The sequence below is a fragment of the Gouania willdenowi genome, chromosome 2, assembly GCF_900634775.1.
Source record: "Gouania willdenowi chromosome 2, fGouWil2.1, whole genome shotgun sequence".
Lineage (NCBI taxonomy): Eukaryota > Metazoa > Chordata > Actinopteri > Blenniiformes > Gobiesocidae > Gouania > Gouania willdenowi.
Window position 1 is genome coordinate 6,692,943 of NC_041045.1, and position 13,388 is coordinate 6,706,330.

Genomic DNA, 13,388 nt, shown 5'->3' on the forward strand with positions numbered 1-13,388 from the left:
TTCTAAACGTAATGCAATGAATATAAAAATTTTAAATGGAAAATAGATGGTGTTTTTGGGACGTCTTTTAAATAATTCACTTAAAAAAGCCATCCAATGTAATTGTTTCCTACTTGGACTGTAGGTGGCGCCACAAACCAATAAACTGTCTCGTTTTTAACTCACCTTTAACATGATTTGCTGCATGATTTGTATGATTTACTGAGAACAGCAGTGGCCCACAGTGCAGAAATCACTTTGTGTGATTAGTCTGAAGATGGTGTGAAATGTAAATGAGGATTTTGACGCTTAAACCTCATTAAAAAGCCTGAAAATAAGAGCTGAGGCTCTTTTCACAACTACTCAATTATTAAAAGGTGTGTGTGTGTGTGTGTGTGTGTGTTATTTCAGGAATCTGCTGTCAGTCAACAAACACAAACATGCTTCCCTGCTGAGAAAAAGCACAACATCTCCAAGTTATGTTGAACTGCACCCGTGACGCTGCTCAGGTTTGAAACAAGATTATGAAGCAGAAATAATACTCGGGATGAAACACACACCTATGAATCCTAATAAAGTCTTTGAGTTTTATTCCGTTTATCTTGGAAGAAAACACGTTGGATGTTGTGCGTCATCTTGTCAACTGATGGGTTTACCTGCAGGATTGGGATTTATTTATCAATTTATTTTCATTTAGCACACGGTTGATACACTGAGACCTGTTCAAAATACCTGGAACTGAGCCAAACATCTAGGCTTTAAAGCAATATAAAATTACAAGCAAGGATCTAATTTTTAAACTTGTGTAATTAGAAATAAAATGAGTTTTCATGAGCATTTTTGCCTGAGGACTCTAGAATTACAATTACTTTATTCACCGAGTTGGGGCTCTGATTCTACGTGATCATAGAAATGGGCAGAAAAAACAGAATTCATTTCCTAAAATAGAAGAATATGATTTTGCAAGTGTTAATTATGTGTCTGAGAATAGTCTAACTCAAAAACTAATGAAATAGATTTTTGATTAAATTTTCAGGAAATATCTGAAATGAGATAAGGAACAAGTGTTTCCATTTTGGGGATGATCGGGATCCATATACTGATTCTGGATTAGTTTGAAAAATGGATAAATCCCTATGTTCAGTTCTCTGAGCTGGTATTGCAACACCTCCTGCTGGTGACTTTGTGCATTACATTCTCTGTTCAGTTTTGTTTTACTTTTTTGTTTTGAGCATACATCAGCACAGCCACGTGCTAGAAATGTGTTCCAAGCCTTTGAAGCAGTGTGGTTTTTTTTTCCAATATTGGGAATTAAAAAGATGTCGCCTAAAAAAAAAAAAAAAAAAAAAAAAAAAAAAAACAGGTAAAAATGTTTTTTTTTATTATATTTGGGCCACATTCAATATTCACGTCAGCATTTAGATTCAATTCTGACTTCAGTATTTTTAGATGTTTTGTGTGTAAAGAATCATTCTGTGTATTTTTCTTGTTGTTTTCTGTGTTTTTGGTCTTATTCTGTGGGTTTTTTTGTTGTTGTTTTGTGTATTTTTGTATTCATTTTATATATTTTCGTGTTATTTTGTGGTACGTTTCAGTTATTTTGTCAGTTGTGGGTGTAATTTGTTATATTTCTGTTGTCATTTTGTGTACTTTTCTGTAGTTTTGTATGTCTTTTGAAGACATTTGTCTTTACTTTGGGGGAGGGGGAACACAAAGCTAGCCCGAGCCAAATTTGGTTTGCCAGTTGCCCATGTCTGCTTTATAGGGTTTAAAAAACACTAAATATTATAAACATATATATATTTAAGTCCTCAAATAAGAGGATCAAAGTACCAGAGGACAGCACGTGATTGATGACGAAATAAATATGACACACAAGTATAAAAAAAGGGTTGAAGCACAAATACTATCATTCATCATTTGCCATTAAAGATACACTGGGAGCTGAGCAGCTCTAATGGATGGCAATCTCCAGTCAGTTATCGCCATGGCAATAACAGCAGGTTCCCATACGTTGCCATGGCGATACATGGGTGAAAGTGGCGAGTGTGTGTGAGCTGTGAAGGAGTGAAGTGGATGAGAAACTTGAAAAGCACACATGACTTTGTGACCTCTGCAAACACAGACCAGACTGTGTGTGTGTGTGTGTGTGTGTGTGTGTGTGTGTGTGTGTGTGTGTGTGTGTGTGTGTGTGTGTGTGTGTGTTAAAATACTGTAGAGATTACTAAATATATCAAAATGTCCCTTTGCATCAGTTTAATCTGCTTTTAAGTCTGGCAGGTAATATTTAAAAGTGCTCATTTTCACTTTCACGTCTTGAAAATTAAAATTTCATCTTAATAACACAAAAACAGCAACAAAAGGATACAAATAAAAAACAGACAAACACACAGAATCCTGTCAAAAACCCACAAAATGACAACTGAAAAGCTGAAACCAAACACACACACACACACACACACACACACCGACTACAAAAATACACAATCAACAACCAAAACACACAAAAATGGCAACAGAAATACAAAGAATGGTGCCAAAACACACTAACAGCAACAAAACTGTCAACAAATATGCACACAAAATGATGTGAAAACACGCACACTGACTCCAAAAATAGACAAAAAACAACAAATACACACAAAATGACTCCAGTAATTACTTTTGTAAACACAAAGTAAACATTTTAATCAAACAGCTTGATGATAAAAGTCTGTAATCTGCTGTAGAAGTACACCCCCTTCAAAATAAAAGCACTAAACCACTTGTTGGGGACCTCAGGACAGTTGCACTTCTTAATGGCTCATCTCTTAAACATGAAACCAGTCATTATTTCCATTTTAAACTAATCCTGCGTGGGATGAAAGGCTGAAGCACAAACAGGTAGATAACATTAGGAGAGGCACTCACAGCAGCTGATAAAAGACAACATAGCCATTAATGAGGATCTAAGAGGGAGACACGAGAACCTCTCCATATATGGACAACTGGAGGAGGACGAGGCTTTAATGGGAACCAGTCATACTGGAGATTTTAATTGAATTCTTTTGAAGTGTAGAAAATAGAAATGATACAAATTGAAATTGTAATACCACTTTGTTGTGGTTGGTGGCAGTGTTGAGTCGTTTACTGATGATAATATTTAACATTGGATATTAAAACAATACAACACGTTTGAAAAAGGCAGTAAATATGTTGTCTTAAATTAACAGCTTGCGCTGGATTGGGATTTTTTTTTTGTTGAAGTCAGTGCTTCTCAAAGTGCGGCGCGCACCCCTCTTGTGGGAAATGGAGACGTGACAGGTGGGGCGTGACAAACAGGAGGACATGTTCAATTAAATGCCTTTCGTCATTGACAAAAAAAGGTCATTAACACTAAACAAAACACCTGCGCACACACAAAGAAAGTAATAATGAGAATGTAGCAGAAATTTAAATAACATTAAACTATTAGGTATAAAATGTAACGTGGAAATAAAGTGCAAAAATGATGATTTACGTTGGCACGTTCTTCACATGGAGTGGAATAAACAAACTTTCAGTTGACTTAAAAAAATACATTTCATTTTTTGTTTTCTTAAGCTTTTTGGCACAGATTTTATACCCCAAAAAAAGTGAATGTCTATGTTTTATAGTTTGATCTGAATCAAACAAAGTGAGAAAACTTGACCTAAACCGATCAAAGCGTTCATGGAAAACTCACTCAACGCTTGCCGTTGGTTTCGTGTCGTGTTTCAGTCCCGTGGAAAGTTTGTGCTGCAGTCAAATGCGTCCATGCGGAAATGGCGTCTCAGGTGGAACAAATGTTTCATGCCGTGCCACCATTGGCCACCACGTAGCTCCGCCCCTGCATCTAAATCCAAATAAATTCCAAAACACTTTGAACTTCAAATACGTGCAGAGAAGTCAAATTAATTCACTATGATAATAAACAAAATAAATATATAACTAGTTGTAGTAAAGTTGCGCATGCTAAAATAAACAGTAACTTTTTGCAACATTTAGCAACAAACCACGTTTAAAAAACTTTGGAGTATTTTTTTTAAATGTTACTTTTGACCAGATTTACAGCAATATTTGTGAAATTTGAGATATTTACTGTTCTTGTAAAAAATTATGTCATTGTTAAATCCAAATGTTAAATCCAAATGTTAAATCCAAATGTTAAATCCAAATGTTAAATGTTGCATTAGCATAAATATAAATATTGAATGTAAAGGTTGAATCTAAATTTTAAATGTAAATCTAAATGTTAAATCCAAATGTTAAATCCAAATGTTAAATGTAAATGTTAAATGTTGCATTAGCATAAATATAAATATTGAATGTAAAGGTTGAATCTAAATTTTAAATGTAAATCTAAATGTTAAATCTAAATGTCATAGGTGAAACTTAATATTTAGCTAATATGCAAATTCACCGGAATCACCAAATAAAAGCTAATTGACGGATTGATAGACGGAATAGATTTAGATTGAACATTTAACACTTAACATTCAGATTTGATATTTAGCATTTAGATTTAACATTCAGATTTGATATTTAGCATTTAGATTTAACATTCATATTTAAATGTAACATTTAGATTTAGCATTTAGATTTACATTTAACATTTCGATTTACATTTAACATTTAGATTTCACATTGACATTATATCTTTCCGAGAAAAAAACATCACAAATTTCACAAATAATGCTGTAAATCTGGTCAAAAGTAATATTTAAAAAATTCACAGAAGTTTTTTAAATGTTGTTTGTTGCTAAATGTTGCAAAAAAGTTGCTGTTTATGTTGGCATGCACAACATCCAATCAGAACAAGTGTAAGAAATGGGATCTTAGTGAGTGAGTAGCTGCAGACATGGTGGTTGAACCATGGGAAAAACCATTCGTTTAAATGTAAAGTGCAGCAGTGAAGTCCAAGTCACTGTCAGATGTTTTTTTTTTTTCATGCAATCCAGTCAAAATAAAAGTCACATCTCGATGAGTCAGGTTTTTCTCTCCCTCGCCTCATTTCTACATTCCTCGACCGTCCCTTCTCCAACTCTCCCATCTTTGGTGATTTTATAAAGGGCATCTTATTGTCCTGGGGGCATCTAGTATTCTCTTTCCTGCACACTCTTACTTGCAGAATATGCTGACACCAAATGCTTAGTCAGCTTTTTGAAGAGAGACAGAAGTTGACGGACATCAGGAGGAAGAAGTCAACCTTCAGACAGATGACGCAGAGGAACCATCACTCTTTACTGTGGCTCAATACCAAACAAATCTAAAGAGGATGAATTCGAATAGAAGAATGAGCTTTTCTTTGTTGGAGCAGCCAATGATGTTGGATCAGACTAAATGAACCAAAGATGTGCAAATTCATTCATAAAACAACCTTAAAAAATACTTACTGTATATATATAGATTAAATGGGTGTGAATGATTATCTGATGCAGAGGGACAGTAGCTGCCAGAGACATGGATAATTGTATTATTGGAGTCATTCTTGTTGTTTTGTATACATTTCTGACATTTTGTATTTTTTTCAGTCATTTTTTGTACTTTTGTTGTCATTTTCTTTATTTTCGATGTGGATTTGCATATTATTCTTTTGTCATTTTGTGTGAATTTTTTTGAATAATTTTTTTTTGCATTCAACTTTGGGGCCACACAAACTTAGACCAAGGGCCACTTTCCTTTGACACCAGAAATGTGTTTGGAAGTCACTTTGGCAGAGTTTTTTTTTTTCTGGGGAAAAACACAAGAAATCCCATTAAGAACAACGACTTCCATGCATCCGTCCATTGAACTCCACATCCCATCATGCAATGCATGAAACTGTTAATGTTAATAAATGTTTATAGGTTCTAATGGTTCACTAATGGTTCACAAATTACATTTTTTTATCCAGCAAATGGTCATAATTTCATTGATCTTTATCTGGTACAGAACTGATGGCGTTAATAGCTTTAAATTCCCCGTGTTGACGTGAGTGGAGTTCCAGATGACCTTTGACCTCCTTCCCTGTGAGATTATCCAACCATCGACATCCCAGTGATGAAGTGCAGTCAGCTGTTGTGTACAAACGCACTCAAATAACCTCCTGATGTCACCGCCCGTCTACACAGTAAAAGTACACACCCTGTAATATTGTAGCGACTTGTGTTTATTTCCATTGTTCAGGGAGATAACCTCCAATCCAGACCCCTGTGAGGAACCTCGGTGGCCCTTCAGCGTCACTGCTTATCCCCGGTCCACAGACCTGCAGCAGCAGTCCGCCATGGGAGTGGGTGTGATGACCCCGCCTGCTTCACCCTCGGTGAACAGCGTTAGCACACGGTGGGAAAAACATTTTCCCCAGTAATCATAAGGTGTGAGGGCAGGGAAGATGGAACAGGTTGCGACAAGAGCCGCACACTGGGATCAAAGTCACACAAAAGGTGTCACATCATGGAATAAATGATGAAAGTGGTTCATAATAAAGGTTAAAAGCATCTCTTCTTTAAGGACCTAAAAGAGGGTCACGGACCGCTTTTCAAACGGTTGCTTGAATTTGCAATAACTGAAAATCTAAAAAGAACGAGTACGGGTATTAAGAAATTAATTAAATACATAAAGCAGGCATGGGCAACTGGTGGCTCGGGGGCCATATGCGGCCCTCGGTCTAATTTGGTGCAGCCCCCAAAATGAGAGAAAAAGATACTAAATGTCACCAATAACATACAACAAAGACACATCCAACAACAAACATAAACAAAATTACAACAAAAAGACACAAAATAACACTAGAAACAGACAAAATGACAACATAAACTGACAAAATAACAGCAAAAACATACAAAGTGATAGAAAAACACACAAAATGACAGTTAAAACACACCAAACGACAACATAAACACACAAAATGAGAGTAAAATATACTACATGTCACCAAAAATACACAAAACAACAACAAAAACAGATGAAATGAGAGAAAAATATACAAAATGGAACCAAAACCACACAACCAACAACATATCAACCAGTTAGAGGCGCTGTTATGATATTTAAGATTTCCCCCATAAACTGGAAGAAAGATGCAGCTTTTTTTTTTTTACGATGGTCTTGTTTTTAAATTAAAAAAAAATAATTTTAGTCATGAGGTTTAATCCCAAAGCCACTTGAGTGTAATGATATTATTAGACATATCTTATTTTGAAATGTGTGTTTGGTTCAGAGCTTATTTTTAGGGGTTACCATTAAGTCAAATCAGTCGAAATTCGCTAACCTAAGGGATATTAACTCAATTAGTTGATTTCCAAAGTCAAATAATGAAAGATTTGGTTTATTGCTCACCATTGTTTACATTTAGCCACGATCAAACGTACATCCACACGCAACCAACACAAGGAAAGATCGACGGCCAATGTGTGAGCACAACTCTGGGTCACATGATCAAGGGTTAAATTCAAATTTTAGAGTTTTTTTAATGCTTTGAAAAAAAATAAACACTCGTCTCTTCTTTTAAAACTGAACTCAATTCAAACCAAACCCCTGGAGGAAAAAAACTCTTAAATATTATATTATTTTTTTCTTTAGCAGGATTTAAGGACTTCAATGTGTGTGTGTGTGTGTGTGTGTGTGTGTTTGTGTGTCATGCAGTATTTAATAGCGCGTTTGAAGTGTGACATGTTTTCTTCTCTCCGGCTGTGGGAAAACGCAGAGATTTAAGAAGAGACCGTATACATTTTACATTTTACAAAAACAAACCCAAAGATAAAAGTCACGGCCTCTCGATGATTCCAGATGAAAAACATCCCGGTCACGGAAAGTCACGCCTCACATTTTGGTTGCACGTTAATCCAGAGAACAGTCATTGTCCTACATTCATCAACTCCACTCCCTTAACTTTAAAGCTGCTGTCGCCATGGCAACAGCTCCTTTATGTGATGGTTTTGCATGGTTACTAAATCCAACACTGTCACACACTGACTCGGTGAGGATGTGAATGCTGTTAATGAAGAATGAGTAATAAGAAAACAAATACATAAAGCAAAGGTTTGGGCAAATGGTGGTTCAAGGGCCACATGCGGCCCTCGGTTTAATTTTGTCCGGCTCCCTAAAAGCAAACACACAATTGTTCCACAAAAATATGAAAAACATACAAAATGCCAACAAAAAAATTATGACAAAAACACACAAAATGAGAAAAAATATACTACATGACATCAAAAACAAAAAACAACAACAAAAACACACAAAATGAAGGAAAAATTTCATTAATGACACAAAAACACGCAAAATGACAACAAATAGGCACAGTAATGACATCAAAAACAAACAAACCAAGAACAAATATAGAGAAAATGACAACAAAAATACACAAAGTAAAAGAAAAACACACAAAATGACAGAAAATGACAACAAACACAAAAAAAAATCCCAACAGTAAATATAATAATGTAATAATAATGTTTATAACGTGGCTTTCAGATCAGGCAATCACATTTTTGGAGTTGTTCTAGTTTTCTGGAGTCATTTTTGTGAATTTTTGGTTTCCTTTTATGTGTTTTTGTGTATTTTTCTGTAATTTCTCCGTGTTTTGGAGTAATTTCTGTGTTTTTTTCTGTTGCCTCGTGTGTTTTTGAGTCATTTTTGTCTATTATTCTGTAATTTTTTATGTTTTGTAGTCATTTTTGTGCATTTACTTTGGGGGCTGCACAAAACTTCTTCTAGACGGCCCATTAGAAACTAATATTACAGTTTCTTAAAGGAGTAAAACGACATATACTGAAATGTTGGGATGTAAACAGCCTATTTTTAGACTCTCGCTCGATCCTTTTCTACTTGTTTGGATTATTGTCTCATTTCTAATTGAGTTTTCTCAGGAGCAAAAAGGCCTCAGAAGCTACAAATCTATTAAATCCACAGGCCGAACTGAACGAGGTGAACAAATCCAGCGTGGAAGAGAATTCCCAATATAAAAAAAAAATCAAGCTCTGCCTTTGGTGAGAGATGCTGTTCGATGAGTTGTAAACCCTGTAAAGTATCCGTGTGTGAACCAGGGATTAGCAGAGGCCGATATGAGGTTTTAGAGGAAGTTTTCAGCTCGGTAAAATGGAACAGGGACAGTTTTCTTTAGCGCGGGAAAGGTGAAATGGATGTTTTCTATCATTGCTATGATTCACGAGACACAATTTCTGCGTGAATGGTAATATAAAGTCACTAAATACTCATTTCAAAGATGAAATCATTGAAAACAAATGATCTGAAGTCTAAAAACAGCATGTGGCGCAGCTTTAAAAGCCGTCAAACACAGAGTCGTCTAAAAGTCACTCTCATCCAGTTTGCTTTAACGCTCCCTCATGACGCATTAGCTCAGATTGCTGCCACATTGTCCCGACACACATTGTGCACAGGGATTAGCGAGCGTGCACGTGTCTATTTAAGGAGACGTGAGGTGAACTTTGGCCTTTAACATGCAGTTAACAAACGGTAGAAAGCCATCTCTGGCTTTATCCGTGATGTGGTGTTTGTCGGAGGATCTTTTCTCTTTCTTTAAATCCGTCATCAAACCCTGAGTTTTATTTACAATCTGGAAGATGAGCTAAACAGTCCGAGCAGCCCAGATATTAGCTGGCCCCGAGCCACAGAGGGACAGACAGTGTGGAGTCACACTGGAGGTGTGTAAACTTGGACGTGTATGCATTCAAATGTGTGTGTGTGTGTGTGTGTAGATAGCTGGCACCGCGCCACGCTGGAGACACATCACCGTACAAGGACAAGTGGTGGATGATGATGATGATGATGTTAGTGACTGTCCCTGTTTGGCCTCAGCACAGTTGACGCCAAACGCTGCACGACAGCAACATATTTGAGATCAAAGGTTTGGTTTATACGCGCACATCAAACATTAAAGGCCGACGTCATAAAACTGTCAAAGAAAATCTTTTATATTCCATATTTAACTCAAAGATAACGAGTAGGACAAAAAAACAAAAAAAAAAAAAAAAAAACTGAGATGAATGGCACGTCGTTGATGAAAACGGAGGCGTCCGAGAAAGAAAACAGCGTTTTATCTGGTAATACTACTTTGCACCACAAGAGGGCGTAGAAGAAACTCTCGCAGCTCAAAAGTGTTTTAAAGAGTCAAATTTGCGGCCCACTCGCGATCAAACCGCTCCATATTAGGAGGTGGGACTCAACTAAAAAAAAAAAAAAATTAATTCCAGACTTTGTAATTAATTAATTAATGTCGATTAATTTAAATTAATCGCATGACAATATTTGACACGAGAAGCGTGTCAAATGTTTTTGCCAATTTAAATAGATGTTGGTAAATGACTGAATCAATTAAGTTTTTTTTTCCATCACTGTGCTAACATAATGTGCAATATGAATAAATAATATTATGACTGTATTGTTCACAAAGCACAAACTTAAATTTAAGTAAACTATATTCACAGTTTTCCAAATTTTCTGTAAACTTTTAGTTTTTGTGTATTAAAAAAAACATTCTAGTGAAGTAGAAACTGAACAGTGCAAAATAGTTAGAATATCTGAAATATGAAATAAGCAGAGCAACTGATGATTTAGTTTGAAATAGTTTTTCGACAGAGCAGTTCATAAATTGGGTCAGGTGATGCCATCCGTAGCAGCGCTTCTAGCCCCGCCCACTTCCTCTACCACCGAGAGTGGTTACCAGTCCACTACAATCATTTATCCACTGACTTATTCATTTTGGCTTCTAACCCTGTCATCTTGTCCAGTGTGGTTTGCATGTTGTTCGTGCTAGCTGCTACATGGTTAGCATTGCAGGTGGAAAAGCTCCTCTGGAAGGCTAAACTAAAATTAACGCACGCGAAGCACGACGACGACTTCTCCTCAGGTTCTAGTTGTAGCCGGTGCATCAGTATTACGGGTATACCGGGAACTCGTGCAATGAGAAAACGTTCCGCACTGTTTGGAGTGCAAAAAAGAAAGCGATTGCGATTAACTGCGTAATTTTTTTTTGTTTGTTATTTTTTTGTAATTAATTCATAGCAATTAACGGGGGGGCAGCAGCATGCGTCTGCTACATCTCATCTACTAAGAAGAAGAAGAACAGGAACAAGAACAAGAAAAACAGGAACAAAAACAACAAGAACAAGAAAAACAGGAACAAAAACAACAAGAACAACAACAAGAACAAAAACAACAAGAACAACAACAAGAACAGGGACAAGAACAACAAGAAGAACAAAAAGAACAAGAACAACAACAAGAACAGGGACAAGAACAACAACAAGAACAGGGACAAGAACAACAACAAGAACAGGGACAAGAACAACAACAAGAACAGGGACAAGAACAACAACAAGAACAGGGACAAGAACAACAACAAGAACAGGGACAAGAACAACAACAAGAACAGGGACAAGAACAACAACAAGAACAAAAAGAACAGGGACAAGAAGAAGAAGAAGCACATCATCAAAGATATAATTCTTTTGATCCAACGCTGAAGATAACTTGGACGACCCCGACTAGGGATCTTATGACATTTTAATATGTTGCGATCTGGTCCCAGCCCTAATATCTATACCAGTTGGGGAGCAGAACACATTGTGGGTCACTTTGCTGGTTTTGTAGAACCAGTCTGTGTTTCTTCTTCTCTCATCTATCTCAGCTTGTTGCACTTCTAAAGCGTTGGTGTCTGAATGTTTTATAAATCAAAGTGTATAGAAGATGAAAGTGAGTCTGAGAATGATCTAACTGCTCTAAAGTTCATATGCACAACAGTGTGTGTGTGTGTGTGTGTGTGTGTGAGAGAGAGGGAGAGTTAATGCAGCACAGAGATTGATGGGGATGTAAGGTCAAATATCTTCCACCTAATAATAAATCACACACACACACACACACGCGCGCGTGAGCACGGCCTCGTCTCACACACACTTTCACTGACTCCATGTGTTGACATAGTTTCCATAGTGAAGGGTAAAAGCTGAGAGCCATCGCTGCATTCCTGTGAGCACACACACACATTAACATTTACCCAGAGGGGTCAGTTCACTCTCCGTCTCAGGCCTCCAGGCGAGGGCGACCATTTCTAAACAGGACAATTACTAGGACTGGACAAAGGCAGGATAAAAAGTCACATTATATCAAATAAATAAGTAATGTCTTCATGTATTTTACTTTTTCTGTAGAATTTCGCCAGTGTCTCAGCTACAATGTATATTTTCAAGTGTTAATATAACTTCAAAATTACAATTACCGGTATTTACAGATTTTTTTTTAATATATATATATATATAGTTAATTTTCAGCACAAATTTACCCCGAAACCAGCAACTGTTTTCAAGCAAATAAACGTCATAAGCAGAGATTCTACAACTTTTTTTTCAACGTTTTTTCTCCCGTTATTGTGTGTAATTTTGTCATTACTTTGTATAATTTCTTTTTCCATTGTTTGTTTTTTTTATTATTTTGTGTTGGTTTTGGGTGTTTTTGGACTCATTGTTTTGTTTTGTATATTTTACATTCATTTTGTATATTTTTGTTCTTGTTTTGTATATATTTTCTTGCCATTGCATGTTTTTTTTTTTTTTTTAATGATTTTGTCTATTTTTTGTTGTGGTTTTGTGAGTCTTTGGAGTCATTTTAGTGTATTTTTCTCTCATTTATTTTTTGTTTTGTGTAATTTAGTTGTTATTTTGAATATTTTTCTGTCATTCTGAGCAGTTTTGTCGTCATTTTGTGCATTTTTTGGCTGTGGTTTTGTGAAATTCTGTTGTCTCGTGTCTTTTTTTCTGTCATTTTACCTTTTTTTTTTTAAATCCGTTTGCACACACTTTTAAGGTCGCAATCAAATTCGATCGAGGGGCGCCAGTTGCCCACGCCACAGGTCACTAAAAAGAACTATTTAATAAGTCTATGAAGAACTAAATTAGCAGTTTGTCTTCTGCTTATTTACCTTTGCTATTCAACAACGTGTCAGCGTTTGTTTGAAGTACTACACACGCGCACACACACACACACACACAATTCAGTCTGCTATGTGTTGCCAGATTGAGCTGCTAATTCTACCATGAAACTCTACCCACCGCATCCTTCTGAAACTCTACACCCAACCTGGCAACAAAGCAGAAAATGAAAACTTACTTAAAACTTTCACTCAGTCACGTCTAATTCCCCCTATAAATGATATTAAAAGGCGTTTATTCAATGTTAAGTGATTTATTCAGGCCTAATATTTATTATTTCCATACAATTGGATTAAATAGAAAATAGGGATTGTCTCAGAAGGAGAACACCTACTCTCTGCTGCGTGTACTGTGGACAAAGGAAAGCAGTTTAGAGACTTTCTGAGTCCTGTAGGTACAAACGTCCCCTCTATGTTCCTGCGTGTCCTTCGCGCTCACCCTGCTACGTCTACTTAAGGTGAACCGAACTCACAGATTGAATTT